The sequence below is a fragment of the Mus musculus genome, chromosome 7, assembly GCF_000001635.26.
Source record: "Mus musculus strain C57BL/6J chromosome 7, GRCm38.p6 C57BL/6J".
NCBI classification, from domain to species: Eukaryota; Metazoa; Chordata; class Mammalia; order Rodentia; family Muridae; genus Mus; species Mus musculus.
Window position 1 is genome coordinate 71,894,975 of NC_000073.6, and position 19,845 is coordinate 71,914,819.

The 19,845-nt window shown below is 39.7% G+C and overlaps 1 long non-coding RNA gene across 1 annotated transcript in view; it reads left to right on the forward strand.

The window, feature by feature from the left end:
- Positions 1-14,720: 14,720 nt before the first annotated feature.
- 4930441H08Rik (RIKEN cDNA 4930441H08 gene) overlaps positions 14,721-19,845 on the forward strand; it is a 29,497-nt gene continuing 24,372 nt past the window's right edge. Inside the window, exon 1 of the long non-coding RNA NR_130995.1 lies at positions 14,721-14,979. This is a non-coding gene — a long non-coding RNA (RIKEN cDNA 4930441H08 gene). The remainder of the gene's footprint in view (positions 14,980-19,845) is intronic.

Genomic DNA, 19,845 nt, shown 5'->3' on the forward strand with positions numbered 1-19,845 from the left:
CTAAAATACTTTTTATACTTATTTGAAAACATTATTTTCATATTGATATCATGGCAAATAATATAATGCCTTGGCCATTTTTCCATTGTAGAATATTCTAAATAAGAAAGCAATCTCTGTTTATTAATCATAGATCACCTATTTCAATAGACTTTTACTATTCTTAATATAATTTCTACACCATGCCAATGGTTTTTTTGGTATGAAAAAAATATCTTTTATTTTAATGGTTTTTTTATGTTACTCAATATTAACAAAATTCTGTCCACTAATGTTTTAATAGGAATACATCTAGGATTTATTCAGCTTCTGTAGCCTTTGTAGTAGATTTCAGATCTTTCGAGTACATCGTGAAGTAGTTCCTCAGCATTCAGCATGGGTAATTTTAAGAGTTATGAGTGTTAGGTTTTATTAAATGGATTGCAAAATTCTTTGTGAGGATCAGAGGGTTTTTTCTCTTACCTATATGGCAATAAATTATTTTAATAGCTTTCTTAATGTTGAAAAATCCCTCAATTCAACTCAATCTTATTAATATTTAATTTAGAACATTTGCAACTGTATCAATGATGAGATAGAAAAGTATGCATTTTTTAGCCATCAAGTTGGGCTAATGTAATAAAAATGAATTTGTGGGCATTTCTTTCATCTTTCTCACCAGATATTTAATATAGTACAGGAACTCTTTGCTCTTGTAATAACCAAAACTGCTAAACTTAGCCTCATATACAGCCAGTGCTCAGCAGCACATTCTGAATATGTTTAGACATTTTCTTCTGCAATCACTTTTGGCCATTTTTGCTTTCCTTGCTAATGCAGACCTTCTGAGACTGTCCATGAAATTCTTTGCTGATTTTCCTAGAGTCTTCCATGTGCCATAACTGCCTTTTTTTTTCCATTCTCCTAACACTGGACATGATTGATCTTATTCACAATTAAATCAGTTAATATTTAGTATTGACTTTAGTGCTGAAGAGATGTGTCTGCAGGTTAGCAGTTTCTAGATCAGCTCTGGAGTTTATCTGTTGGAACATTTAACATGTTCTCTTCTGACTTTACATATTTGTTACAGTTTGGGAGCAAATTTTTCCACTTTTACTCTAGTTTGACCTTTTTGCTTTCAAACCTTCTCAAAAAAGTTAAATGTAAGGAGTGGTTTTAATGTTTTTGAAATAGAAAAAAATAGTAGAATTCATTCCCACAGAAAATATTTTAATCACATGATATGTGTTATCTTTACTCATCTTTGGAAGGATCGTGATTTTCTCCACTTTATGCATAAGGTAGCTGAGGATCAGGATGTCAACTTGTCCAAAGTGACACTCAAAAGCCATAGCTTTACAGAGCAAATTATGACTTTAATTGCATCTAATATGGACATTTGTTTTAAAGCTCTGTCTTGCTTAGTTTAGAAATTGTCTAAACCCAAAAGTACATTAAGTTTGAAGGTGATAGCAGATGAGATGGCTCAAGGGCTAAAGATCCTGTCTCCAAATAAGGTTTCCTCAGTGTCACCCCCTGAATCTGTATACTGGAAGGAGATAATTGTTACCTGCAAATTGTCCTGACTTCCATGTTCATACTGTGGCATGTGCATTCATAGAAAGAGAGGGGGGGAGGGGGAGGGGAGAGGGAGGGAGAGGTATAAATAAATAAATAAATGAATAAATAAATAAATAAATATCAAATCATTCCAGGTAGTTTGAAAACAGGCCTGCACACACTTTGATTTGACTAGCCATGAGTATAGCAAGCAATATGTTGACATTTCATCTTACAAGTGAAGAATCCTTCGGAAGGGAAGCCTGTTTTATATATTGTATTGCACAAGATAGAGTAGTCTTTGCAAAGGTTTTCAACTTTGTTAGTGTTTGCATTTTGAGTCTAACCTCAAAGATGAACACTATGGTCACCAAATGCAAGTATTCGAAGTGTCAGAGGAGCTCTGATAAAGAGTAGGAATCACATGGTTAGGTTATAGCAAATTTGTAAGTGAATTACAGCTATATATCCCCTTGGTATAAAAAGAGCTCATTTATATGCACTAATGTGCCTCTACCACTGTAAGTGGGATCTAATAGAACTAATGGCTTGGACTTAAATTAATGAAGCATGCATGATGAGCCTGGAATTTTATATATTCAGTTCTTCAACTATTTGTCAATATTTGCTGGGGATATTTGCACACACACACTAGCTTTTTTTATCTGAAGTGGTACTTAGAATGTATTTAGCATTTAAATAGTTAATAAGTACAGAGTTGTTTAATTTATCTGGAGATTTTAACAAATAAGTTTCATTCTAGATTCCTGGGTTCCTGGCATTTATATGGCAATCATTTTAAAGAATCCTCAAATCTCTCTGTTCACCTGGCACAGGCAATAGGCATCAAGCTATTTGATCTATGCAAAATGCTGTTTTTGAGTACATGATGGCTCACTGATAAGCAGGGGAAGCATTGTCAGTGTTAACTAGCAGACTGCTTCTTCACAGTTGGCATATTTTTTCAGGAATACAATGAGTTCTTTTTATTGCATTTAATTTATTTATTTGTGAATTTTGGGTGTGTGTATGTGGGGTATGTGCATGTGTATGTTTGTGTGTGTGTGTGTGCATGTGTGTGTGTGTGTGCATGTGTGTATGCATGTGTGTGTGCACCATAGCCCATTTATAGAGATCAGAGGACAAGTTGATGGCAAGCTCCATTACCTGATGAGCCATCCCGAGTGGGATGTGTGAATAGGAATTATCGTCCTGGAGGAAGCCCCTATGGTACAAAAACTGTTATGTAGTGATTCTTGAAACTCCATAATATGTGCTCCAAACTTCAGAGAAGGGGCATTTTATTCTTTCAACGACACTGTCATCTCCATAGCACAGTTTCCTTCCAATAATCTATTCAAAGAAACCTAGAATAAGAGATTGCCTAAACTATTTTAAGCAAACATACTGAGGTCAAGTAGGGAAGGTAGTTTAACTAAAACACCTAGCAGTGATAACCCTGAAGTAGAATCTAGGTTGGCTTGTCCCTATTCCATTGTTTTTTCATATAGCCTGAGTTAGCAACATTCAGTTTATACAGTCATAAAGATAGATATCTGTACAATGGATGTTCTCTTATATAATTAGATATCTGTTCTATCACATATAGCAATATGTTGTTCTAAAGAATAATTTCCAGTATGAACTTGGAATTTAAAATACATTGCATAGCCTTTATTTTATAAATCTCAGAGTGCCATGAGTAGTAATGTTCTGCAACATTTCTAGTGCAACATCAAGTCTGGTCTCCATGGTGTTCTGACTCCTATTATCAATGAACAAATCCCCCAGACTTCCAATGTTAAGGTGGAGTGCTTTTTCTCTGTGACATTCTGAATTTCATATCTGCTCTTCTCTATAATCTAAGCCCCAATTGCTGCCATGTCCTTGTCCCATGAGTATACACCATGACTGACAATCTGGGAGTAGAGGAAATTCATCTTGTAATACAAATGGCAGCGGGAGAAAGGACCACACTTGCAGGTCTTCTGTACCTGTGAGCTAAAGAGTTAAAGTCATCGATAACTTTCAAAATGGTTGAAGCAAATATGTGCAACAAATACAAGTTATGTTTAGTTGATGAAAGTGGAAACCTGTGCCACATGTCAGTCAGATTTACGATCACCTGCAGCACTGGTACCTGTGAGATACCCAGTGGGGATTCCTGGACTAGATGAGGGATAGTGAAGAATACCTAGTCCAAACCGAGTGGCACAAACCGAGCATTTTATGAGCATGCAGGATAGAGAAGTGTAATTACTCCAAGGTAATGCTTCCTTGAAAATATCTAATTTTCTGGGTGGGACAATGAGAAACATACTCTGGAAACTTCCTGTACCTCTGCTCTGAATAAGCATCCCTGCTTGCCTTTTGCCCTGCTGGTTCACTTCTCCCCACATAATTTTTATCCTGAAAAATGTGTCTTCCTTGACAGTAATAAATAAGTTTTCTCTAAGCTTTATCTTAGGGCTTCCCTCAATTTATGCTTCAACTAGAATAGCTTTGCTAATGCTCCAGTCTTCTTAAGGGCTTTAAAGAGGCGGATTTACACAGTTGTTAACTGAACAAAAAACAATGGTCTGCTTTGGTATCTGCTTGTGCAATAATCCCTCCTCATCAATGGCATTTCATATGACTTCCAAACCAGGGAACGTCGCTAACACATAGGTAATGGAGTGCAGTCGTCCATACCTTCCAGGGATCCACTGTTTACTATGAGGAATCACCCACATGATGTTTGCTTGTTGTGGAAAAAACGTCAGAAGCAACATTTCTCAAGAATCTGAGTACAATGATTTATTGTTTGGATTTCTAAGTCAGTAAATTCAGTTAATCACCATAACCTTCCTTTTCTCTGTCATAGGATTAATGACCAGAGAGTGTTTATCACATGACTAAGATACACATATACGGGTCATATAAGATAATCTGTGAACCAGCATAAATATATCCAGACGAAACAAAAGATGAAAATCATATTACATGAGCTATCCTGATTCTAAAAATCACTGGGGTACCAAAATCTCCAAACAAAGGTCAGAACACTAGCTCTAGGACAAATATTTCAGAGAAAACCTTAGGAGAAGACTGAAGAAATGATGTCATTTGGACAGTAGATCATATGCCTTGAATGTAGTGATAATTGTCCTGAGTTTGGATCCCCATTACCCCATAAATGCTGTGTAGGCATTGTGGTCAGTCTGTAATGCCAGCAATCAGGAAGTGGAAACAGGGCATCTACAGGGCAGGCTACCTAGCTAGATTAGCTAAATTGCAAGACTCCACATGAGAGAGAGACAGACAGACAGACAGAGACAGAGACAGAGACAGATACAGAGACAGACATCTTATCTTAATAAATATTCTGAAGAGTGGTTAAGAAAGACACATGACAACACCAACCTCTGGCCTCCATATGCACATGCATATACGTGTTCACCCACCTAACTTTGAGCAAGAATATATGCATTTGTCTATATCACAATCATATACATGTAAAAACAAAATCTTTTGAGAGTATATGGAGAGATAAAGAAAAAGTCCTTTCCTCTACTCCCACTCCCTTTGTTCACTTGTCACAAGGTCCAAAGGCAGTAGGTGGCTCTATTCGGTTAACTTCTTCATGCATACAAGATCTTAGCTCACTTCCAGAAACTCTTTGGAGGCCACTTATATCATATGACTTCTGTAGGTTGACAATGATGACTTTCGAAGTCTAGTACATCTAATTTAAAGAATTATGAGAAGTCATTGCCACCATGCCAAAAATACCACCAAAGAAATTGACTTAATTTTTTTAAGGCGATGCCAGTTCTTGGGTCCATCAGATGACATCAGCACATTCTGTTTGTGAAGCCTGAGATTCTGTGGGGAGGTAGATTTTACCATTGGAGTCAAATGGCAATCTGGGAGTGATAATTAAAGAAACCCGTGTCATAGAGCCTCCTCACTCCAAAAAAATGACCCAGAACATGGGGTATGATGAGGAACTAGGATAGTAAGAGACAACACCACTTTAGCTAATTCATGACCTTACCATGGACCAGAGAGGTACAAAAGCATATCTACCAAAGAGAGGGGGTTGGGGGATTCAGAATGATGAAAAATATGCTATAGGTGAAGCTCAGATATGGGTATATGACAAGGAATTGATGATCTCATGGCTGTATCTGTCAGTAAAGGTAACAAAAGGACAAGAGTTTAACAAGGATAGGAAGACCAATCCAGAAGCCCAGCAAGGACAAGAACATAAGAAGAGAGCAAGCACGGGAAGATTAAGTGGGGCTGCAAGATGCTACCAAAAGGTTTTTCAGGTTAATTGGTTCTCATTGCTTGCTTTCAGCCAGAGCAGTGAGAGTAGTCAGATTAGAACACAGGTGACAATCTACCCTGTGAAACACTGTTGGGGCACGTACACAGTGCAGAAGAGTTTGAAACGAGGGTGCTATACTTACCCTGGCTTGGATGGACTAGGCTTAACCAGGACCAGGGAAGTATACTCCATTAACTGGAGGAAAGAAGTAGTGTGACATTGTTCGAAGGTACAAGGACACAGAGGCAGTGCTGCTTCAGGAGAGCAAGGACTTGCCCAATGCATCAGGCAGTGAGCCAAAAAGGGTGGAAGCAGGTGGCTGATGGTCTCCAAAGGGGCAGAGAAATGTAAATGTGACCCTAGATTTAACAGAGCCCGTAGATGTCAGCTTCTACAAGGTTCCTATGTTGATCTTCTATTAATCGCTGGCTAGATTTTTAGTCAGCCCACAAGTGGCTTTGAGAAACACTCCTTGGACATTTTAAGAGTATTTGTGAAGGGAAGAGTGTCTGTCAGTCAGTCTGTAAGTTTTAGCTGTGGGGAAGGAAGGCTGAGTTTATGGAAAGCAATTATAAGAAAGAATGACCTGCTTTACTTACATTGTAAAAGCAGATGCTTTAAGATCACCCAGTTTTTCTTTCAAATTGAATAGTCCCTGTTTCTGTTAATATTCCTGTTAACTTTAGAATTATTCAAAATAGTCTTTTTCATCAAGTCTTAAAAATCGATTACTTCAGAATAATTTCTGAGTTGGGATTAGAAAAATTACTTAATATTTTCCACTTAATTTGCCCCTAGGAGGAAAGAAATTGAAATTTTTCATCTTACCAAAAAGTTTTTTTTCCTCCCTTGGATACAGGACTTGAAAGGAAAAAATTAATTTTGTCTTCTAAATATAGAGTCAGAAATTGCCAGTGTAAAGGTGTTTCTGTGTCCTCATGATACATGGCAAAGAAAATAAATTTACAGTCTCTTGCATAGTTACAGTCAATTCTTGTCCCATGGATACTTGAAGAATAAAATGAGACCTGAGATTTGATGGGGAAATGATTGTTCAATTCCCAACCAGACGCATTTGCATAAAGTAAAAATACTTTAATCAGCTGTCAACATTAAAGAGTGTGAATTCACATGAAAGTCTAGATTTTGGCCTTCTCAGAAACAAGGTGAGCATCTGGTCCCACCGAGGAGGATGGAACAGGACCACATCTCAGTTCTCAACGTTCTGCCTGTGTGTTCCATGTTGTCTACACTTTCATCCCAGGAACTGCCCTTGTTTTCACAATGTGTCTACTGGGGACTGGATGTGACTACTCCTTCCTCCCAATGGCGTTACGTATCAGTACATGTTGCACCAAGACTTGTGGTGAGGCAGCAGATACTGGGAGAAAGGGTGTGAAGCAGAGCTGCTCACATCCTGGAGACCAGAAGCAAAAGGCAACAAGGAGGAGCCCAACCAGTATCCTTTTCAAGAGCATGCCCACAATGACCTAACTTCATGTCACCAGCCCATCACCTCCCAGTAGTACCACAGCCAATGACCTTTCCCCAAGCAGGAACAGTGGGTGTTTGAGAGCAAGAGCAAATTTACAGTGAATCTTCTTTGTCTCTCCATTTTTGTTCTATAAATTCCCAACAGTCAGGAGTATGGATGATGCATTACTTACAGAAACAGGAATAACTCAAAAGCAGTTGCATTACCACAAAGTCCATTCCAACATGGGTGTTGACTCATGAGAGGTACAAACATGGACCTCACTGCACATCTTGCAGGCTGGCAGTCTCAAGGCTCAATTCTCAATGGCTCAGCTGGTCAGATTCTCCACCCCTACCCCAGTTGCTAGGTATTCCTTCTATAAAGTTAGGGGGGATCATTCAAGCATCTTTCAAACTTCCAGTTATCGAGACGTATGGTTTGTTTACCTTCTTTCAGGAACCTCCACAATGGTTTGTTTACCTTCTTTCAGGAACCTCCACACTCCTCTTAGAGAAAATTGTTTCAACTTGGAGTAAGCTGCCATAAAATAGTACAAAGCAGACATAGTTCTCTTTATTTCTCATAACAATGCATACATGTATACACGCACACACTTCTGTGGTGATGTCATCTCAACCCCTGAATCTGCAGTTACAGGGAGTTGTAAACTGTCAGAAACAGGAATAACTCAAAAGCAGTTGCGTTACCACAAAGTCCATTCCAACATGGGTGTTGACTCATGAGAGGTACAAGCATGGACCTCACTGCACATCTTGCAGGCTGGCAGTCTGAGGATGGCAGTTGGGTCCAGTGCAGGAGCAATAAATGCTCTTGAAGTGATGAATCATCTCTGTATCCCCACCACAATCTTTTAAGTATCTGAAAAAGTGAATTCTTATTACACTGCAGCATTGAGAGGGCAAATTGCTGTGAATTAAACTTAAAAACAAAAGGAGAAGTGACACAATGTTAGAAGACACAGCGCAGTGAAAGGCTGCAGCCAGGATGCACATTCCATCTCTATGCCAGAGAGATCAGGTAAGAGATCCCAAGCATCATTGAGGGACACTGAGCTGGCCATACCCATAGCCCCCAACATCATCCTAACTACACATCCAATGAAACCTATTTCTCCTATTTTATCTACTTTGTATTCTGTAAAAGTTATGGCTTGACTCTGCTCAGGATTTTTAACTTAGCTTTGCTTTTTATTTCATATATATATATATATATATATATATATATATATATATATATATATATATATATATATATATATGCTTGTCTATAACAAAGTTTCAACTCTGCCTCTAGGAAACCCCCAATTTCTCAGAACACCAGAACCCTTGGATGTTGATGGGGCAAAAATCTCATTTTTAAAGGTATTTCTAACACACCTTTATCCTATTTTGGCTGCAATTTTTTTAAAAATGACTCAAGATAGTGTCATTATTAAAATACTAGGTGCCTTAACTATTAGCATTAGGATATTCTTTAATTCTGTGCTCTCGGTGCATGTTCCTAGCACAACTGCTCCTTCACATGGTCTCAGAACATTTTTCCTTCCCTAAATCCTATATCTAAGATCTGTAATAGTAGTTGTCACATTAAGGGGTAGTTCTTGGTAGACTGTAACTTTATTTCTTTCAATCCTTATTTTTAATGATGGTTCTTAAACGTTTTAACCTCCCTTGTAGCCCACCACCCACCAGAGGTAGTGGAAAAGAAAGGATACAGGGGAAGTGGACCTGTTTAGAAACAACTCCTGTCTGTTGTCTGGAAATCAGCAGTTCACAGGTTATCAGCAGCAGCTCAATCCACTCGCAAACACTTATACACCAGCAGTCCAGTTCAGTTGAGTTGGGATAGCAACAGCAGTGACATGACCTGATAGAGACACCCAGGCCTCAGCCTCAGCTTGAGTCAACAGGAGAGACCACCAGGAACACCAGGAGAAGTTATCAGCTGTGCCTCCCTCAAGGAAGCAAAGATCAGGAAAGACAAGAGACCCACAAGTATTGTACAGCTGTACCAGCAAGCTACGCTCTGTCTCCATCACTCTGTTGAGTCCTAAATACCCTCCAAACATCAAGTGTCCTCCACGTGCCTTGCTTCAATAAGTGCATCCAATCAGCCTGAGTCTGAGGAGTCCTGACAATTGGAGCCCAACCACAAAATGTAAGGCAGACCAATACATGTGTGTTGTTAGCAAAGAATCCTTCATCACATGTCCTTTCACATGTTTGCTTTAACAGAACACCCTCTCTCCTGTGTCTGCTTCAGTGAAACCTTCCTTCATGAGTCTGCCTTAGTCTTTCACCTTTGTCCACTCCAGGAAAACACTCCTTCATGTGTTTGTCCCAGTAAAACACCATCCAACGCAACTGTCTCCAAAGAACGCTTAAGCTTCCAGGTCGGTGGCCTGCTCTCTTATCCTCCACCATAGACCCTTGATGCCCAGTGATCTGGTGAAGAAGGCATTTGCTAGCGACATCCAGGACAAAAGCAGACAGAGATCTTTGTTCTAGGTCAAAATTGACAGCAAATTGGATTTGTCCATTTTCTTCCACATAGCAAATCTATTGTTCATAGCCAAAATGTATAAAAGTCGTATACACCTCCACCTGTGGTTAAATCACCTTAAAGAGAAAGAACTAATACTTGAGGACAATGACACTTGCTCCCAGGATTCTAGCTACAAAATGTTCTTGCCTATTCAGTTAAGTTCAGCATCAGAGCTGTTGGAAAAGGCCCTTTACTGTATCCCAAGTTCTGTATGGATTTTGGAATTCAGGGGCAGTTTCCTTACAAAAGTACAACCTTGCATAGCCACCGACCCCAACCACAGAAGCCCCTGGAGTCTGGTATGCATGGGCACAAGGCTGCATAGTTGTTGAATCCTTGCTGACTGTTTCATCACTCTTATCAGTGATGCAGTTTCTTGGCATAATGGGGTCATTACTAAATATTATTAGCTCCGAACCAAGAAGTTAGGCATGGATAGATGCCTAGTAAAACTAACTTGCTCAATATCCACTATATTCTGGCTTCACAGAAATGGAGTGGTGCTTTAAATAAATAACTCATTTCTATTGCAAGTATATTTACTATACTGATTAGTTGTGTTGTTGTTTTGTTTTGTCAAGTTTACATAAGCCACAGTTATTTTGGAAAAACAAAATATTCAATTTAAAAAATGTCCCCATCAGATTTGTCTTAGTTACTTTTCTATTTCTCTAAAAAGACATCATGACCAAAGCAAGTTGTGAAAGAAACCATTTAATTATACGGCTTGCTTATAATTTTAGATGGTAAATCCATGACCTTGATGGTGGGGCTCTTGGTGGCAAGCAGTGAGTTATAGTGTTATAGTTCTTATAGTTATAGTTGTTATAGCTATAGTTGCTGAGAGGTTAAATCTGATCCACAAGTTGGAGACAGAGAAGGAGGGTGTTGGGGAGACTTCTCATAGGTTTTTGAAGCTTCAAAATCCATCCCCAGTGACACACCATCTCTAATAAGGCCACGTCTCCAAAGCAAAGCATGTAAACATGTGACCCTGTGGGACCCATTCTCATTCAAACCACAAGATTGGCTTCAGGGCAAATATGTGTGGCATTTTATTGACTAATGATTGATGTATAGGGACACAACCCCACTGTGGCAGTGCCACCTCTGAGGAGATAATCATTGGGGTATATTAAAAACAAACAAACAAAAACAAAAAAGAAATTGAACCAGCTAGGAGAAGCAAGTAGTAAGAAGTATTCCTCTGTGGTCTCCAGTTCACTAGATTCCTGTTGTAAGCTCTTACCCTGCTATACTTTAATAAAGGACTTTTCATTTGGAAGGCTAACCATATACATCTCTGCTTCACCAAGCTGCTTTTGGTCTTAGTGCTTTATCATAGAAATGGATCCAAACCAAGGCACTAACAAGATGTTTTTTTTCACTTTTTTAAACCCACTATACATGATCATTACAGTATTGGTGGGGGTGATATACTTCCAGAGAAAAATGTTGCTACCTATCTGAATGAAAGCAATAGAAAAGATGGATATTATACTTCAAGATAACACATTTGTCAAGGAAGGAAATACTTTTGTGAACTGTATGTTTATAGAAACACATACAACTGTGCTTTTAAATGATAAAATGACCAGACCTATAAAGAAAAAGTTCTTGCTGCTCACAGTGTTCAATGAGCATATATAGTGATAACTATTTAAATGCTTCCTTGACATAAATGGGAGTACTCTTCAGCAGCCTGCTGTCTAAGACATGATGAGCACACCCTTACATGATGGGTACTCTAGTCTCATGGAACAAACAACTACTGGATTATTGGACTTTCTATTGGTAGATGCCCATTATTGGACCAGCTGGACCACAGCCTGAAAGCCACTCTAATGAGCCGTGTGTGTGTGTGTGTGTGTGTGTGTGTGTGTGTGTGTGTGTGTGTGTGTGTTCATTCTGTTTTGTTTCTCTAGAGAACCTTGACTAAAACACATTCCTTGTTAGCAATGAAACCTGGACTTTCAAGTAGTGCCCAGGCTACTTCTTTTGGATTACATCATGATAACAGCACAGTTGTATTTAATGTTCTGCTGGCTTCACAAATATTAATAGCTTTTAAAACAGAATGTTTGAATAGATGTTTATTAAATATACATGCTTAGTGTATAGCCACATTTCTATTTATGTGTTTGAGACACATAAACAGCAGGAACTAGTGTATGCATGTACCATATATACATGTACACACATATGCACACACATTTGGTCTTCTTGACAGTTGGAGGATTTCCGTGCATAGAATTTTAAATACAAATTTTAATCTGATGTTCTTAAATGGATGGCACTCTAACCTTCAAAGGTACGTGTTTATCACGAGTTTCCACTACCCCAAATAGTTTTGACCTAAGGTTACAATGCAGGCTCAGACTATTTCAAAAGGGGCAAAAAGGATGATAAGCAAAAACACTTCATTATGGACTCTGGGGATGTGTAAGGATCTTCAAATCCCCGGGAAGCTTGATCAGCATATCTAGAGAGTCCTGAAAGAGTTCAAACCCAGAGGGGGGACAGTCAATCAGAGTCCTGCTGTCACCGAACAAAGAGCTGAGCCCTTCAACCCTGTCGCCATCATTTTGCCACCACACTGGCTGACTGGGGTCAGCACACACTCAGGATTTCTCCCAAAGGTGGTGTATCATCAAAGGTAAGATTTCTAGTTTTAATTAAAAATGCTCATTTCTCGTAAAAGGTAGCACCACTTCTACAGCGGATGTGCACAGGAAAGAATACACTTTGGAATATTAAAGAAACCAGTATGTCTGAACTCTTGAGAAAACTATCAAGATTTTGGAACCACGCAAACTGTAGCTCCAGAAAAAAAATTCTTTAAAAACCCAAAAGCAAATACATTGCATCCTGAGTAGCTTGTGCACAGGCAGTCTGAGAATAGAGGGAGGCTGTGAGGAGTTTCCAAATGGGATAGAAGTCCAGTGCTTCACCACCACAAGTTGCTCTAGCTCGGCAGCCCTCACTGTGGTGGCCAGTCTTCAGTGGGCCAGCCAGTTTTACATGAGGATTAAATTAGGAAAGGGACTCAGCACGGTCAGTATCGACTAAATGAGGGTCATTTATCAAATTCTTGCATTTGCACAGCAACTCAGACTGTTTTCCATGCCCTTCAACGCTTCCCTCTCCTGAAGGCCAGCCTCCTGTACCATTAAATTTTTAACTCTTGGATGCCTGGGCTGTTTGAGATTGACAACCCAGTGATCCCAGGCACTGGCTTCCTTGGTGCCTGCTCTCCCACCCCACCCACCTTTGAAGAGATGCACAGAGAAAACTAATTATGTTTTTCTAAGTAAGCAGAGTACTTCTATTTAGCAGGAGCTGGGACCCCATGTTGACCTAACACTGAGTGTTTCAAGTAAACTGCCAGAAGCCCCATCAAATTGCTGAGAGTAATTTAGAGTATGAAATGTGTTAAATTATTCAAAGGGCTGAATAAGCATAAACAGGCAGTACAACAGGAAAGATATGCACACCCAGCGATGCCAAGCTGACATTTAATACATCATATTAGCACTCCTGTTAGGGCCAATCACCCACCTTACAGTCCACAGCCCCCCAGCATGTGCAATAACAGACAGAGGCAGACAGCCCTTCTTTCTGCATCAAGTTTCTTGCAAACTATTCCCATTTTCATTAATATGCCCCAATCTCTGCAGCCTCCCTTGATGCTATATTATGCTGTTTGAAAAAAAAACAAAATAAATCAAGATATGTTCATCCTTGCACACTAAAGGACATAATCTTTCCAAAGCCCCCCCCCCACACACACACACACATTAAATTGCTTTCAATAGCCAAGAAAATTTAATCATCGTATAAAATAAAAACATTTATATGGGTTTTGTGTGTGTGTGTGTATATGTGTGTATGTGCGTGTGCATGTATTGTGTTGTATAAAAGTATGTGGTGGTACACATGCATGTATGGGCACATGCATATACAAATCAGAGGTTTGTATAGGGTGTCTTCCTCAAGTTCTCCCTACCTTTTAGGGGGTACAGATTTTCCCTATTGACTCTTCCTAAGCTTGCTGGTCAATGAACTTTAGAGATCCACCTGTCTCTGCCTCCACAACACTGGGATTATGAACACTGAGGCTACCAACCCTGGCTTGTAGGTGGGTGCTAGAAATCTGAACTCAGGCTCTGCTAAAATGAAAAACTTTATGTTTGAAATCTTAGGAAATCACAAACTTCAAGATGTATATTGCTTGTTTGTTTGTTTCTTTGTTTGTTTTAATCTACCAGGCTGGTGAAATTCACATACAAACTTTCCTCTGAAAGAATCCCTATAGAAAGAAACTGGTGGCTCTGGGACCCTGAAAGGCAGTCTGTTTTCTGGTTGAGCTAGGTTTAAACCCTAGAGACCCAGCAGATGATAACTCTGCAAGGGATGGAAGGAAGTTTGCCAAGCTCTGAGAGATCAGGCCCCAGCCCCATAATTGTGTGGCCAAGCTCCTAGTATTTTGTCTGGATTCCACCCCCACAGTTACCTAGCAATAGCCAGGTATGCTCCTCCCCACGGTTACCTGGCAACAGCCAGGTAGGCCTGGCCCATTATAAAAGGTGCTGCTTGCCCCCTCCTCCCTCTCTTACTCCTGCTTCCTGCTTGCTTGTCTCTTGCCTTTTGCTCTCCCTCTCTCTGCATTTCCTTACCCCCTCTTTCCACTTGGCCATGGCTGGCCTCTACTTCTCTACTCTCTACTCTCTTCCAGAGGCTGAAGGAAGGGCCATCGTCACTACCCCACAGGGAGGGAGGATGGGGCAGACACTAAACCAAACACTGTTTTGGTTGCCAGGAGGTACTTGCTAAATGGGACCTGGTATGGCTGTTCCTTGGAGGATTGGACCGCAGCTGACCAATGCAGATGTGGATGCTTGGAGCCAACAATCAGATCAGGCTCAGGGACCCCTGTAGGGGAGCAGCCTGAAGGACTGGAGGTGCAGAGGGGGATTGCAAGCCCATAGGAAGAACAACATCTGCTGGCCAGACCACCCAGAGCTCCCAGAAACTAGACCACTAACCAAGGAGTGTACAGGAAGGGATCCGTGTCTCCACATAGGTAGGAGAGGGCAGATGTGAGATGCAGGGGCGGGGCGGGGGGGGTGTTGTGGAGGGATAACCAGGAAGTGGGAAAAAAAAAGTGTCATTTTCTCCAAACAGTTTCTACTTTCAAATTCATTTGTTCAAATGTTCGAATACTCCCGTGAAACTCAGTCAGTCTGTAGTTTTACACCAATGATCCCTGGATTGGCTATGTTTCAACTGCTATGGTCAATATACTTGACAGAAACAGTTTCATTAAAGAAAGCTTTATTTTGGGTGGGGTGTGGTAGCACATGCATTTAATGCCAGCACTCAGGAGTTGGAGGCACAGGTGGATCTCTGTGAGTTTAATGCCAGCATGGTCAACAGAGCCAGTCCAGGGCAGCTAGGGCCCTGTTGGACAGAGAAACTCAGTCTGGAAAAACAACAAAACAATATGAAACAAAAAATAAATGTTTATTTGACTCATCATTTTAGAAGCTCCCTACTGTCTATGGCAGGGAAAGCTAGAATATCTCAGTTGCCATGGGAACAGGGAACAGGTAGCCAACTAATGGCATGATCATCAAATGGAACTGAGAAACAGATAGAGAGGCAAGTAGTAGGGACAGTAACAACCTTAAAGATCTGTGCCTGTAACTCTGCTTTCACCAGGTAGGCCCTAGTTCATAAGGGTTTCACAGCATCCCCAAGTAGTGCCACTGCTGGACATATTTATCATGAACTCATGTGGGGTACTTCAGATTTAAACCAGACATTTTGCTCCTTACCCTAGATATCTCAGCCTAGTCTGGCCTTGAGCCCCTGATCTTCCTGTTTCTTTTGCCTCCTGAAAAGTACTGGGATATAGACACTACTCCAAGTCTATCAATTTTTTTGGTTTTGTTTTTTTGTTTTTTTCAAAACAGGGTTTCTCTGTGTACTCACTTTGTAGACCAGGCTGGCCTTGAACTCAGAAATCTGCCTGCCTCCCAAGTGCTGGGATTAAAGGCGTACGCCACTACCACCTGGCTCCTATTATTTTAAAATACAGAATTTTTATACATTTAAATTTATATGTAACATTATAATAAAATTTTTGATACTCATAAAAACACATTTTAAATATAAAAGGCTGAAAAAAACCTCTGTTCTCAATTAGTGTATTATTTTGGGATCAAGTTATCTAAATTTCATAATTATTATTACACTGGAATATGGTTGTCCTAAATTCCTAAGTGAATAGTCTTCTACTTTATAATAGAAGTACAGTTGCTTTATGTTATGCATGCTCATAGTTAAAAGGAAAGAAGAGGAGGGGGACTAAGCATGGTTGCACATGCCTAGAATTGCCACATTAAAAAAAAGTTATTTCCAAAGACCAGTTTCAAAGGTCTAATATCCATTTGGTATAGTCACGGCAACAATACTGTTCTCTGGTACCAATTGTCCTTGTTACTTAAACAGTAGCTATAAAAATACACCTTCCAGGAGGAGAGATTTGACTCATGGTTTCATGCCATCATGATGGGATAAGGGACAGGAGAATGACTAAGTTGCTAGCAGTGGCAATATGGGGCTGGTGCTGTTTATATTAGGACAGAGAGTGTGAGGCAGGTTGCTGGGCCAACAGTAATTCTCACTGCCTAACTCGAATGATGTACTTTGATGGGCTGGGCTCTTCTGCCCAAGGATGCACAGAACCAAAAATAATACCACCAGGTGAGAAATACGCTTTCATAATACACGGAGTCATTGCAGATTCACAGTAGCAAACACGTCATCACTTTCTCAGCATACATTATACTAACACCTTTTTATGATCCTGTGGATACTTTTCATTGAGATAAGAATAGTTTATTATACACCACATCTATTTGAAATGTTTACTTCACAAATGAGAAATGAAGTTCCTATGAACATTTATTTTTGAGTCCTCAAAGTTAAATGACTAGGTAAGTTAGTATTTCATTTCATAAGAAGTCAGAGAAACTATTGGACAGTTTCTCCCTCCTTCTCCCCTCTTTACCTGATGATCTATTATTTCTCCATCACATAGTTTTTGAAACCTGTGTCTACTTTCTATTTCTCCACTCTGAAATCTGGACTCTTGTAACCAGGGAGTCTCAAGAGCACTGACTAAATCAGTTGGTGAGGGGAGCTCTCTGATGATCTTTATTCTAGCTTCCTGTCTGCAAGTAGAGCAGAATATCATTAGCAGTGTCAGGAGTGGACTCCCTGTCATGGCATGGGTCTCAACCTAGGTCAGTCTGATAGAAACAGATGTAGTGACTCGCAGCCAAATATTAAGCAGAACTCCAGGACTCATGCACAATTAGGAGAGGAAGGATCATAGGAGCCAGATGGTTCAAGGATACCATAAGAAAACCTACACAGTCAACAAACTGTGCCCATAGGGGCCCATAGAGACTGTACTGCCAACCAAGGAGCATGCATGAGTCAAACCTATGTCCTCTGTACAGTTGTGCAGCTTGGTCTTCTTGTAGGACTCCTAACGGGAAGCAGGGACTGTCTCTGACTCTGTCTCATGTCTTTAGGACACTTTCTTCCTACGGGGCTACCTTGTCTAGCCTCAATAGGAGAAGATGTGCTTTGTCTTACTGCGACTTGATATGCCAAGGTGGGTTGATATGCATGGGAGAACTCCCTTTTAAAACAGATGTGGGGAGGGGAGAGGGGGGAAGGAATGGGAGGAGAGGAGAGAGGAGAAACTATGGAAGTAAAGTAAATAAATAAAACAATTTAACAAAAGCTTTAAAAAAAATACACTAGCAAGATTTTGCTGAAAGGACCCTGATATAGCTGTCTCTTGTGAGGCTATGCCAAGGCCTAGCAAACACAGAAGTGGATGCTCACAGTCAGCTATTGGATGGGTCACAGGGCCCCCAATCGAGGAGCTAGAGAAAGTACCCAAGGATCCAAAGGGATCTGCAACCCTATAGGTGGAACAACAATATGAACTAACCAGTACCCCCTGGAGCTCATGTCTCTAGCTGCATATGTAGCAGAAGATAGCCTAGTTGGCCATCAGTGGAAAGAGAGGCCCATTGGTCTTGCAAACTTTATATGCCTCAGTACAGGGGAATGCCAGGGCCAAGAAGTGAAAGTGGGTGGGTAGGGGAGTCGGGGAGGGAGGGTATGGGGGCCTTTTGGGGTAGCATTGGAAATATAAATGAAGAAAATACCTAATTAAAAAAAAAACACAGTTTCTACGAGTATGCTCTTTCTGTCTCCCTTCTCAATTTGAAGCATTCCTATTACCACTTAAGTACACACTACCATCCTCTACTCTTAAAAGAAAATGTTCCTTGGATTCCAGAAACTGTGAGCTACTGCCATCCCATGTCTTTTTCTCTGCCAACCAATGCTGCTTGCCAAAATAGCATCCATCCTCAGTCCATACTTGCCTTGTTGCACTCTTCATGATCTTCTCCATAACCCAGGATTTTTTTTTGTATTAATATTCCTAACAATCACCTCCAATTCAGAATGCAACACACTCTCTTCTGTCTTATTCACAGAAAGATGCTGATATTTAAGACCCCACTCTCCATTCACTGAAAACCTTATTTTATGACAACTTAGCAAGTCTTTACTCTCCAATAACTTCTTTGATTGATTGCTCTTTTTCTATATACAGGCATCTCCTCCTTGCTTTAAACTTCATCATAGATTTCCCAACCCTCCAGTGTACAGCCCCTTCAATTTTTTCCTTATATTTCATTCTTAGATAGTCTTCTTCATTTTCAAGGACATAAGTATCAGCTGTATATTGGCAAGGTCCATTTTCATGTGTCCAATTCAACTGCCCCTACCATCGACATTCATAACTGAGTATTTAGATGTGCTTACCACATCAATGTATAGTAAGGACTCCAATAAGCTTCTCATATCCCTTATCTCTAACTAGGTCATTTCACTTGCTGCAACCATGTATTCAGGTGAGGAGATAAATACCTGTCTCCTAGATGATGCCGTCTTTCTTACTACACAAACCCTCCAGCACTGCCTAATATATTAGAGGCTGCATCAGCTCTGTGTGAAATATATCTTCCATCTTCCCATTGCCTTTTCTCATCCTATCAAAAAGGTTGGATTGTATCTTTCTTCCACAAGTCTTTAGCAGTAGTTGATACTTTTTTAGTGCTAAAATACAGACTTGCTTCTATGCTATTATTTAGATGATAAAGTGATACATACATAATAATAAATTGATATTGATGATAAATTTGATACAAAAGAGAAATTTTTTGCTGATATATCTTGCGTTATTAGAAAGGTCATCTTTAAATGATCTACATTTCTTAAGGATGCAACTTTGACTCAGCAAAGAATTGCTTTTATGCACCTTAATTCTTTTTTTTTTTTTTACTCTCTTCCTTTGTCTTTACTTTTGTTTTATCTTTAAGGTCTTCCTGTTTCCTTCCCAGGCTCTTTTCTTTTCTATTTTTTAACTGCTGCAGAGCCACACCCATCTCTAGTCTTCATTTTTTCCTCCTCTCTCCCTCTGATCTTCTATATTTTTTTCTCTGCTCCCCACATACTAATATCTTTGCAGGTTTTCATGTTCTGCATGGGTAACTTCTTTATCCATGATATTAGCTCGTTATTATAATGCTTAGAATGCTTGGTTGCCTGAAAATGTCATTATGGTGCTTCTTTGTTGAAATAATACCCCGTGACTCTGGATATATTTTTCTCTAAAATTCAATGTTTTATCGGTTTACAAAATATTTTGTTATGTATTTTTGTGTTAGCAAACTGTTTGTTATATAAAGGGCATAGACTTTCAATATATCTGACCCATTGAATGTAGTTATTCATTATATTTGAATTAATTTTATGCAATTATATATTCATGAGTACAGTTACTAACATAATG